Raw genomic sequence first — 11,294 nt, forward strand, 5'->3', positions numbered from 1 at the left:
TTATTTTTAACGAGTGTTATGGTTAAATCCCTAGAACCCCAAACCCGAAACCCGAAACCCGAAACCCGAAACTCAAAATCCAAAACCCGAAACCCCAAACCCTGAACCCCTAAACCCAAAACCCCAAACCCAAAACCAAAAACCCGAAACCCGAAACCAAAAACCCGAAACCCGAAACCCGAAACCCGAAACCCAAACCCCCATCTTTAATTTTGTACTTCATATATTCCAAACCCCATATTTAATTTTAAGTTTCGTCGTTATTTTTAACGAGTGTTATGGTTAAATCCCTAGAACCCCAAACCCGAAACCCGAAACCCGAAACCCGAAACTCAAAATCCAAAACCCGAAACCCCAAACCCCGAACCCCTAAACCCGAAACCCCAAACCCGAAACCAAAAACCCGAAACCCGAAACCCGAAATCCAAAACCCGAAACCCCAAAACCCGAAACCCCAAACCCCAAACCCAAAACCCAAAACCTGAAACCCCAAACCCCAAATCCCATATTCCTTATTTTCTACTTCATATATTCCAAACCCCATATTTATTTTTAGGTTTCGTCGTTATTTCCTCGTTTTGTTACGTTATATTTACGACGATTTCATCCTATGTGGTTTTTACGACGAATTCATCCTACGTGGTATTTACGACGATTTAGTCCTACGTGGAATTAACGAGTCTGGTCAATGCCAGTTGTGATGAACACCGTAAGAATCTGGCATATTACGAGGGACATGCCAATTACCACCCCAACGAACTGTTTCGTTAGCTCCGTAGTAGTCGATTTGCGCTTCAATTTGTTCTCCAGTTAGATATGGAGGAGGAGTGTCTCTCACAACCCTTTTGTGCCTAAACAAATTCTTGTTTCTTCGGTAAGGATGGCCAATGGGAAGAAATCGACGGTGACAATCAAACCAACTTGTCTTCCTACCATTCTTCAGTTGAAACGCATCTGTCGTTCCATTACAATATGGACAAGCTAATCTCCCATGTGTAGTCCATCCAGACAACATCCCATAGGCAGGGAAATCACTTATGGTCCACAAAAGCATCGCTCGCATCGTAAAATTCGTCTTCGTTGAACAGTCATACGTCCTCACCCCTGTTGACCACAAATCCTTCAACTCTTTTATCAGTGGTTGTAGGAAAACATCCAGGGACCTTTTTGGATGGTTCGGACCAGGTATTAATATGGTCAAGAATAGTAACTCCCGTTGCATGCACATCTCCGGTGGCAGGTTGTATGGAGTAAGAAAGACTGGCCACAATGAATATTGTCTCCCTGACATTCCGAACGGACTAAATCCATCTGTGCATAATCCGAGATACACATTCCGGATATTGCTAGCGAAATCTGGATGTACTTTGTTGAAATGTTTCCAGGCTCTTGCATCTGATGGATGAGCCATCTCACCATCCGTCTGAGTATGCTCGGCATGCCATCTCATCTTTCCAGCAGTCTGCTCTGATTGATACAATCTTTTCAATCTGTCTGTAATTGGTAGGTACCACATCCTTTGGTACGGTACCCTATTACGTCCCCGTCCTTGCGGCTTGAATCGTGGCTTCTTGCAGAATCGACATTCTTCTAGCTTCTCATCATCTCCCCAATAGATCATGCAGTTGTCGATGCAAACATCTATCATCTCCGAAGGCAACCCAAGACTATAAACCAGTTTCTGAATCTCATAATAAGAATCAGCAGACACATTGTCTTCCGGCAAATACTCTTTAAACAAGTCCGCCCATTCGTTCATGCAACTTTCAGGTAGATTGTGATCAGTTTTAATATTCATCATTCTAGCAGCTAACGACAATTTAGAGAGAACTTCTCTACAACCACTGTAAAGTGGTTGATTCGCCGCGTTTAACATTTCGTAAAACTTTTTTGCATCTATATTAGGTTCTTCATCTTCATCATGAGCTACGAATGCATCAGCTACCATATCATGAACCCTATCATAATCTACCATCTCCTCCTGATGGTAACTATGTTCATTATGCAAATGATGATCAACCGGTTCTTTTTCCTGAAAATTGCTATTACTACTACTAGCTTCATTCTGATCATAATTAAAACCTTCTCCATGTTGAAACCAGATATAGTAATTTGCCGTGAAACCTCTATTTATTAAATGCTTCCAAACATTTTCACGGTTTGCCAGTTTCGAATTGTTGCATTTCCGACAAGGACAGAACATCTTACCACTTTCTTGGGCGAGCGGTGTTGAATCTGCTTGATGCATAAATGTCTCCAGACCCGCAAGGTATTCTTTCGTCACTCTCCCGTTAGCATCTCTATGCATATACATCCACTTCAGCAACTCGTAAATAGTCCCGGAGCCAGCCATTTTTTTCTTTCACGTTTTTTGTTGTTGGTGTGTTTAAAATGATGTTCAAACATCCATATTTATAGGAAAATTCGAATCTGGTAGTTGTAATTTTGCTATGAATTTACGACGAAAATTAATTAGGTGGGCAAAAAAAAACGTGTAACACCTATGAAGTTGGTGGATTCAAAAATGTCATCGCTAAATACACGTAAACTTTTCCCTCGTAAATACCACGTAAAATTTACGTCGTATTTACGAGGAAATAGTTTTTCCTCGTAAAATACTCGTAAAATTACATCCACTTTACGACGAAACAGTTTTGTCGTTACGTTACGAGGAAATAACGATGACTTTAGTTTTTCACGTAAATTCGTTGTAAACTCGACGCAAATTTACGAGGATTGTTTTTCCTCGTTAATTTTTGTCGTTAAGCATGTGTTTTCTTGTAGTGCACCATGTAAACCATTTGGAATGAAGTCCAAACCCAGACTGGCCAACTAGTGAATTGTTACCTTTATAGCTCATCTTTAGTTTAGTTTACTGTATGTGAATAAACTTCGCCTCATCATCAAACCGAAAATGGTGTGCTTGAAACTTTGAGTTTTCACGAAACTTCAAAAACTATTCAAATATATGCAAACTGTATGACTATTGAATTGAGAAGTACGTCAAGTCGAGTCTATCTGTATTTTTCTTATTCTAATGTTTAAATAATGTAAAAGCTGAAAACCATATAAAATAGAATACGCTTTTAGACTTGTAGGGTGTATTAGTTATTCTATAATTTGTGAACGTATAATATTGCTATTTAACAAAAGAAAAGAACCTATATATAATTGATTCACCACTCGTATCATCTGAGATTATACCCCAAAATCATCAGTGTAACAAATACGGTATGTCAGGTGACGCTACCGGCGACCAATCTGATTTATTCACTACTAAAAAATCCTCAATTCCTAAAGACAATCACTATGGGTCTGCTTAGTTGAAACTATGTTTTAGATTTTTGATGTATATATTTTATTTAACTATAAGATTTTTGCTGTGATTTTTAAAATGAAAATTTAATTGGTAAATCTTAATTATGTAATATAAAACTCATAGATTTATTAATAAATTTCTAAAAACTGATTTTTTTTTGCTCAGGAAAATCAATGTCTACAGCAATAAAAAACTGAGCTGTGGGTTTCAAAAATACAAAGGAAAATTTGATTGTTAAATTTTGTGGCTACAAATATTTTGGGCTGTCCACATCAACCAAAATACTAACCAATTTTGCAGCATGTATTTGGGAATACTTCGGCTGACAAATAAGAATCCTATGTCAATAACATTAAACATGGGATCTAATTTCTTTCCTTAAAAAGTAACTTTAAAATATTTAACCCATATTTTAAAATAAAACTCATAAACAAATAATTGAATTTTATTTAAATTTAATTAAATAATTGAATTTATTATATAATTATATCTAGTTGATTTAAATACTTAAAATAATGATACTTTGACATTTGGAAACCTTTTGTTCATAAAAAAAGGTAAAGTAAATCCAAGTTTTGAAATGAGTAAAGAAAAAAAAATCCAAGGACGCAGCTAATACGATACATACAAATTAACATTAAAACGAATTTATGAATAATATTCTTTCAAATATAATGTAAAGACTATTACCATTTTTTTAATTCCTTCATTTTTGATATTTAACATCATTTTGATGTACAATTGGAGATGTATCAACAAATAAAATATTTTGTTCATAAAATGATGAAAATTTGAAATGAGTACATTCTCCACTTTCCCAACTTCTTAAAGATTTAGAAGTCAACTAATGAGAAGGTAGAGATAGAAAGCATTTACAATCAAAACACAATCCAACCAAAGCAAGCTCTATCATTCACATGATCGAAAATTGCCAAAACAAATACAATCAATGAAACCCTCAAAAAATACAACCAGAAGAGAAAAGTGATTGATATGTAGATTTTGCTTTCTCATGCATCACCAAAAAGTATTTTTTCCACATGTTCCAGAGCTAATGTCGCCGGATGAAATTCCAGCCCCTCCCACAATAAAGCTAAATTTCTCATAGCCGTACTCTCCCTCATGTTCATATCCAGAAGTCGTTTTCTTGATCGTTGATACTAAAACACTGTGGATTCTTCCAAATTCTTGGATGCATATCACATGCGCCTCCACAATGTTCATAGACTTTTCATATTGAGATTATTCTCATTGGGATTTGGATTATCATGTGCAACAAAGATGATGTTTTCACGTTTTCTAAAGATTTTTTTAGTAAAAAACAGTTTCATAGCACACTATTTCTGCCACAACAAAACTCTACCAGAGTTGATAAGTTTTCCATCATCCTCCCGTGGTAGATCCTATCGATCATCTTTAACACATCACCAGCTCTTTTCAATTGTTTGGCAACATCATCTACACGTTTCCACAAGGTTTGAAGACTACTCACATCAGGATCATCCTGACTTGACGCGCTTATGATCCTAAGTTTATCCTTCTTTTTCCCGATCAACAAAATCTTGGTATTGCCATGTGGAAAAGAAACATAGACCCTCTTCTTCTTGTTAGAATCTTTGGTGGTTGAACAAAATGACCAATTAGTAAAATGAATTTCAAAGTACTTAGAAAATCATAGAATAGTTTGGATGATTTACATTGAGAGTGAAAATCACATTTGACAGGAGTTACGAAGGAGAGACAGCTGAATTGCATGACTAAAAAAAGATGAACATTTTGCTATCTACGGAGAAATTAAAATCACTACTCTATAATAAAAATGTTCAAAAGTTGAACCATTTAAGTGGTATTTCATTTCTTGAACCATTTAACATGTTCTTTGAATAGTCCCCTTTTAAGTATAAGTTGATTATGAGAAAAATGCTAATGGATTTAGTCAGCTGATTTCAAACAGTTTTCGTATCATTGGATAGTTAAGTCGCCAAAATTGAGCAAGAGAGAATATTAAACCATATTTCAAATAAAACTTAGAAAAATTACAAATTTTAAATAATAGTTTTTAATTTTCTTAAAAAATAATAGTGTTGACGTCGTTTCAAATTATTCGTGAATTTCTTGAAAAATGAAGTGTCTTGTTCCTTTTAAGTTAAAGAATATTTCTATTGCTAAATATTTATTGAGTATCTAAAAAGAAAAAGAATAGAAATAATAGTATTTAAAATGAGAAATTCTCACATATGGTGAAAAAATCTGTAAACAAAAGTGGTCTAACTTTGTTAAACTTATTTAAATTTAACCAAATAATTGAATTTTGTTATATTATTATAATTATTTAGTTTAAATACTTAAAATAAAAGATATTTTAACAATAAAGATACATTAAACAAATAGTTTTGGCTGTCCATAGCAACCAAAACACTAACCAAATTGCAACATGTATTCGGGAAATACGTTCTGCATGGAAACGTAATATCAGATTGTCTACAAGAATTAGCTAAATGGAAACGAGGTTCTAATTCAAAGGCGAGACGAATTCAATCTTTACAACTTCTCTAGAAAATTATAGTATACTGAGATTCAATTTCTCTCGAGATTTTTTAATTCATTAGGCAGAATCTTTAGTTCAGTTTTTTCTTCCTCTTGATTTTGAATTATAGATTTCCAGAAACGTTGTTTTAATTATGTTTTAGTATGGATTTGTCTTGTGTTCTCATATTTCATGTGTCTCTTTCTTTAAGGCATTTGGCTCCCATCTATTTAATTTTTTGTACCTTTGAGACAATTAACATTTTATTTAGGATCTTGTATTGTTCAAAAAAAATCTCAATAATACTCCATCCGTTTCAAAAAGATAGATATTTTAGAAAAAAGATTGTTTCAGATAGATATTTTGTGTTTTCTATGGAAAAATTGTAAACTTCAAGAAAATTAATTGATTTTATTGAATTACTATTGGTTAAAAGTTAATTAAAATTGAAAACTGCAGAAAATAATATATTTATTATAGTGATTTAATGTGTTTTCTGAATATTTATGCAAATGGTAGAAAATCTATCTTTGTGAAACGGAGGGAGTGTAACTTCTGCTGACAAATAAGAATCCTATATCAATAACATTAAAAATGGGATCTAATATCGTTATTTAAAAGGTAACTTTCAAATATAATAACCATATTTTAATATAAAAATTAGAAACATTTATGAATTTTAAATAATAGTATTAATACAAAATTTATATCACTTCAAATTACTGGTGAATTTCTTGAGAAATGAATTGTCTTGTTCCCTTTAAAAGAGTGAGTTAAGAACACCTTTAATAATAAATATTTATTGAGAATTTAAACAAAAACAAGAAAAAAAAGCAAAGAATAGTATTTCAAATGAGAAATTCTCATACTCTTATAGCATGTGTATATTTAAATGGTTATATTTGTATATTATAACATGTGTTGATCTTTAGCTTCTTCCATTCTCTCTGCAATATTTGTGGTGTGAAACTTTTTATTGTCTTTTGTTTGTAGCAGAGTAAGTGTTCTACTAAACAAACTAGGTAAGGAACCCGTGCGATATCGCACGGGAACTTATTTTATAAAATTAAATATGTCATACTTTAAATATGTTTTATACAAAATGATTACAATCGCTTTTGATGAAATATATGTATTGCATTATTATCTTATATACAACTTTATTTCTTTATTAACAATACTAAAATTTATATTTAATTTACATGCTTTGTTGTAATTAAATTACAAATATATTTTATTATCCGTTTAGCTAAGTTATTTAAAATCTCAAAACAACTGAATATTTTAAACTAATAAAAAGAAAACACATTTCAATATAATCATTTACTAAACTAGTGGCATAGCCCCCGCACAAGCGCGGAGCCGGGTGCATTATTATTGTGTTAAGTAGTCCGGTGTACGGGATATTGTAGGGTGGGTAAAAGGTTAATGCGTTGTGTAGTTTGGTGTAGGGGATGTTATTGTTCGTTTTTTAAATATTTGTATTTTTGGGTGACTTAGTGGTGATGAACGAGACATTGGATGTTACACAACTTCATTAGATTGATATAAGAATGAGTGGTGAATTCATATGTGTTGATATTTTATCTATGATTAGTACTATTAGCATATTCATTTTCAAAAGATGGTGCCATGGGGTTGGTTAGGGTGAAATGAGTGAGTTGTTAGTATATTTTGTTAAATGGTGTAAGGGAAATAATATAAAATTTGGTATTCAGAATTATGCAATTTAGAGTGGAATTTTTTCCGGATACATGACCCAAAAAGGATATGTGTTAATCTGTTTATTTTTTTTCTGAAAGTATGTTGTATATATATTGTTTTAATTGAAATTTATATGAGATTTAGGGGCTAGGGAATTGGTTAGGGGTAAATATGTAATCGTGAGGAAAAAAATGTTTTTATGTTTAGTTTTATTAAAATTTTAAGTAGTACGTAAATGATCTTGGAGGTTAAAACATGATAACCTTTTTTACTAATAGTATATGAGATTGACTCATAAATTACTTTCCCGACAGACTGTGCAACTTATATTTGTACGAAGCCACTGATCAATGAAAAGAAAATAAAAATTCTCATATTTCTTAAACTTTATATAGATTATATAGTTATATAACTATCTATTTTATGAGTTTACTAGATTTGTGGAAAATATTTTGTTGGTTTCTTAAATATTTAAATGGTTAACATAAAATTTGAACTCTTGTAGCTTAATGTTTCAATATAATGAATATATAATTGTGGGTCTTAAAATGTTTGGGATTGAATTGTGGTGGGCCTTGAGTCTAATTTTGGTCGATACTGAAAAAACCGTTAGATTGTTTTTTATCCACAGTTGCATGTGATTCCTTGCTTGGTTAGCGTTTTAATTTGATTATGCATGCACGTCTTGATTATGCATGGCTAGGGGTGTATCCCCGTGCAAGCGCGGGGTCGGTGACGTAATTACAACTTTATATAATTAATTGATGGTATATTTGAAGGTAACGCTGTGTTTTGTTGTAGTCTTTGATTTGTCCGCTTTTGTATATTTATAAGTTGGAGGGGGAGTACAGAAATGTGGTTCTTTTATGTGTTTCTGTTGTATATGATTTTTTGATGTGGTAGGAGAGTGGTCTATGTAGTTGTGTTTATTTGAAACTAATGTTCATTATCCCAAATTTGGTAGGTGTTGTTTTTTTTTGTTAATTTGTAATAAGCCGTTACTTCTGTTTTAAAACAAATATTTTGAAATAAAATTTAAATAAACCGTAGTGAAAATTGCATGCCAGAGTTTTTTTTGGTCATTAATGGGATTACAAAATAGTAACTTTTTCCTCACAAATATTAAATTGTTTGGGTCGGTTAAACTTTGGACCTGTAAGCTCAATATTATGTGAGCATGATCGTGAGCTTCTTGACACCGTAACCAACTGGTACCAGTTTTTCTGCAACAAAAAAACAGAAGAAAAGAACCAATTAGAAAGCTGCCTACACAAATAGTTCATAGCTTACACTCGTTTCGATTCCAGTTTCTTCATGTCATCTCATCATCGAATGACTCTACTTCCATGAGCACAAATGACTATCCACCTAATCAAAATTTCATATTAAGAAGAGAATGAGAACTCATCATTATAATCTCACACATGTGCTCCCCATAAGACACGTGCTTGTAGTAAAACAAATAAAGAGGCTTACTCTCTTTGGGCTTCTTGGTGTCCTTCTTAGTAGCCTCCCTCTCCTCTGCAGCTTTCTTTTCCTCCTCAGTCTCGTCACCAAAATGATCCATGTCATCATCGTCATCAGCTGCAGGTGCCTGTTCACAATCAACGAAAAAACAGCTAAAACACTCGGACAAGCAAAGTTTCAATACTATAATGATTACCCTCTTCAAGTCTATGATTTCTTTCAAGCAGAAACTTTAAGCATGTCATTGTGTAATTTACATCACTGATAGAATCAGGCTTTCAGGTAGAGGTACCTCAGCTTGAGCAGGAGCATCAGAGCAACCGATTGACACTCCAACAGCTTTTCCAGGGAAACTGCAACAATTCGGAAACTTGTAAGTTACTGAAAGTCAAATAACAATCCAAACCTTAATAAAATGATCTAATAACAAGATAATAGAACCTCTGTTTGTGTTATTCATCTCAAGGTCAATACATCAATATTTATACGCGATATCATCCGCAACAATAGGAGATAACTACAATAGCTGTTTAGCTTATTTTATCTAAACTATAAGTTTATCTTTATCTAATACTCCCCCTCAAGATGGAGCGTGAAGATCTTGAACACCCATCTTGTCAAGTAGATAGAGTAACTGCTGTCGACCAAGTGACTTAGTGAGCACATCCGCCAGTTGTTCCATTGTACCAATATGATTAGTAGCTATGATCCCTGCTTTGATAAAGTCCCGAACAAAATGACAATCTACCTCCACATGCTTTTTTCTTTCATGAAAAACTTGATTATTGGCAATGTGAATGGCCGCTTTACTATCACACTGAAAAGGTATAGGAAAACGCAGTCTGATACCCAAAGAATCCATAACCCCGATCATCAATTTAAGTTCACTACATGTCATTGCCATCGCCCGATATTCAGCCTCTGCTGATGACCTTGACACCGTCGGCTGCTTCTTTGTTTTCCAAGACACAAGTGAATTTCCCATCATGACAATGTAGCCTGTGAGTGACTTCCTTGTCAGTGGACAAGCTGCCCAATCAGAGTAACTATATGCGGAAAGATAGAGATCACTTTCAGAACTCAACATGATCCCTTGACCCGGTAGGCCCTTCAAGTAACGAACAAGACGAATCACTGCATCCCAATGCTTTTGGCGCGGTTTCTGAAGAAACTGAGCAAGAATGTGCACTGGGTAATTCAACTCTGGTCGCGTAACAGCCAAGTAAACTAACCTTCCAACCAGACTTGATTCGGTTTTGAAGAAGCAAATCCAGGAGGTAACTTCATGTATACTTCTTCATCAAGTTCACCATGAAGGAATGCGTTATGCACATCCATTTGGTGAAGATCCCAATTCCGAGCAGCTGAGATACCTAGTAAGATACGAACTGTATTCATCTTGACTACTGGTGCAAACGTCTCATTATAATCAACCCCTTCTTCTTGTTTATTGCCACACGCAACCAAGCGTGCTTTGTATCTCTCCACTGTTCCATCGGCATTGAACTTTATTTTAAATATCCATTGACATCCGATTTCTTGTTTTCCTGGAGGTAAAGTAGTAACTGTCCACGTACCACTACCCTCAAGTGCATCAACCTCACCAGACGCAGCATCTCTCCACTTTTTATCTTTCATAGCCTCTTTGAAAGATTTCAGTTCAACATGAGACTCAACTTCTAGAAGAAATGCCTGTACATGTGGAGCAAGCTTATCAAAGGAGACGTATTTATCCAAAGGATAGGTACACTTACCTGAAGACAATGGATCGGGCGAGTGAGAAGCATGCGGGGGTTTTTCGTGGACATGTGTAGTGTATGTAACGTAAGGTCCCAAACGAACCAATTGTTTCTTAGTGCGATGTCCTCTGCCCAATGTCTCAGGTGCTGGCTGTGTCATCGGAGTGGTCTCTGCAGTGAGAGGGTCTCCCCATGTGTCAGTTTCATCAGTTACTTGTGGAGTAGATGAAGTCTCTGAAGTTGAACCATGAGGCTCACTAGTAGGAGTAGTATTGGTACTTGCTTCAGAATTCAAAGCTCCCCCTGTCTCCAATACTTCATGTAGTGGTAGAGGATCAAAATCATCATCAAATGTTGCAGGATGAGTTGTGTGTTGGACCGGTGCTGCATCAACACCAACTGGTGACGTTTTTGTTTCAGCAAAAGGAAATATATCCTCGTGGAATGCAACATCTCGAGAGACAAATATATGCTCTGTTTCAAGATCACAGACAACCCATCCTTTCTTCCCCATCGGATACCCAAGAAACACACATCT

General features: G+C 34.5%; 1 long non-coding RNA gene across 1 annotated transcript; it reads right to left on the reverse strand.

Annotated features, from left to right (window-relative positions):
• Window positions 1-8,017: 8,017 nt before the first annotated feature.
• Window positions 8,018-10,194, reverse strand: LOC125588720. Its single transcript, XR_007324847.1, has 3 exons — window positions 9,310-10,194; window positions 9,027-9,144; window positions 8,018-8,918 (listed from the first exon to the last, which is right to left on the reverse strand). It is a non-coding gene; the product is annotated as an uncharacterized LOC125588720 (long non-coding RNA).
• Window positions 10,195-11,294: the final 1,100 nt, after the last annotated feature.

The sequence above is a fragment of the Brassica napus genome, chromosome C6, assembly GCF_020379485.1.
Source record: "Brassica napus cultivar Da-Ae chromosome C6, Da-Ae, whole genome shotgun sequence".
Taxonomy (NCBI): domain Eukaryota; kingdom Viridiplantae; phylum Streptophyta; class Magnoliopsida; order Brassicales; family Brassicaceae; genus Brassica; species Brassica napus.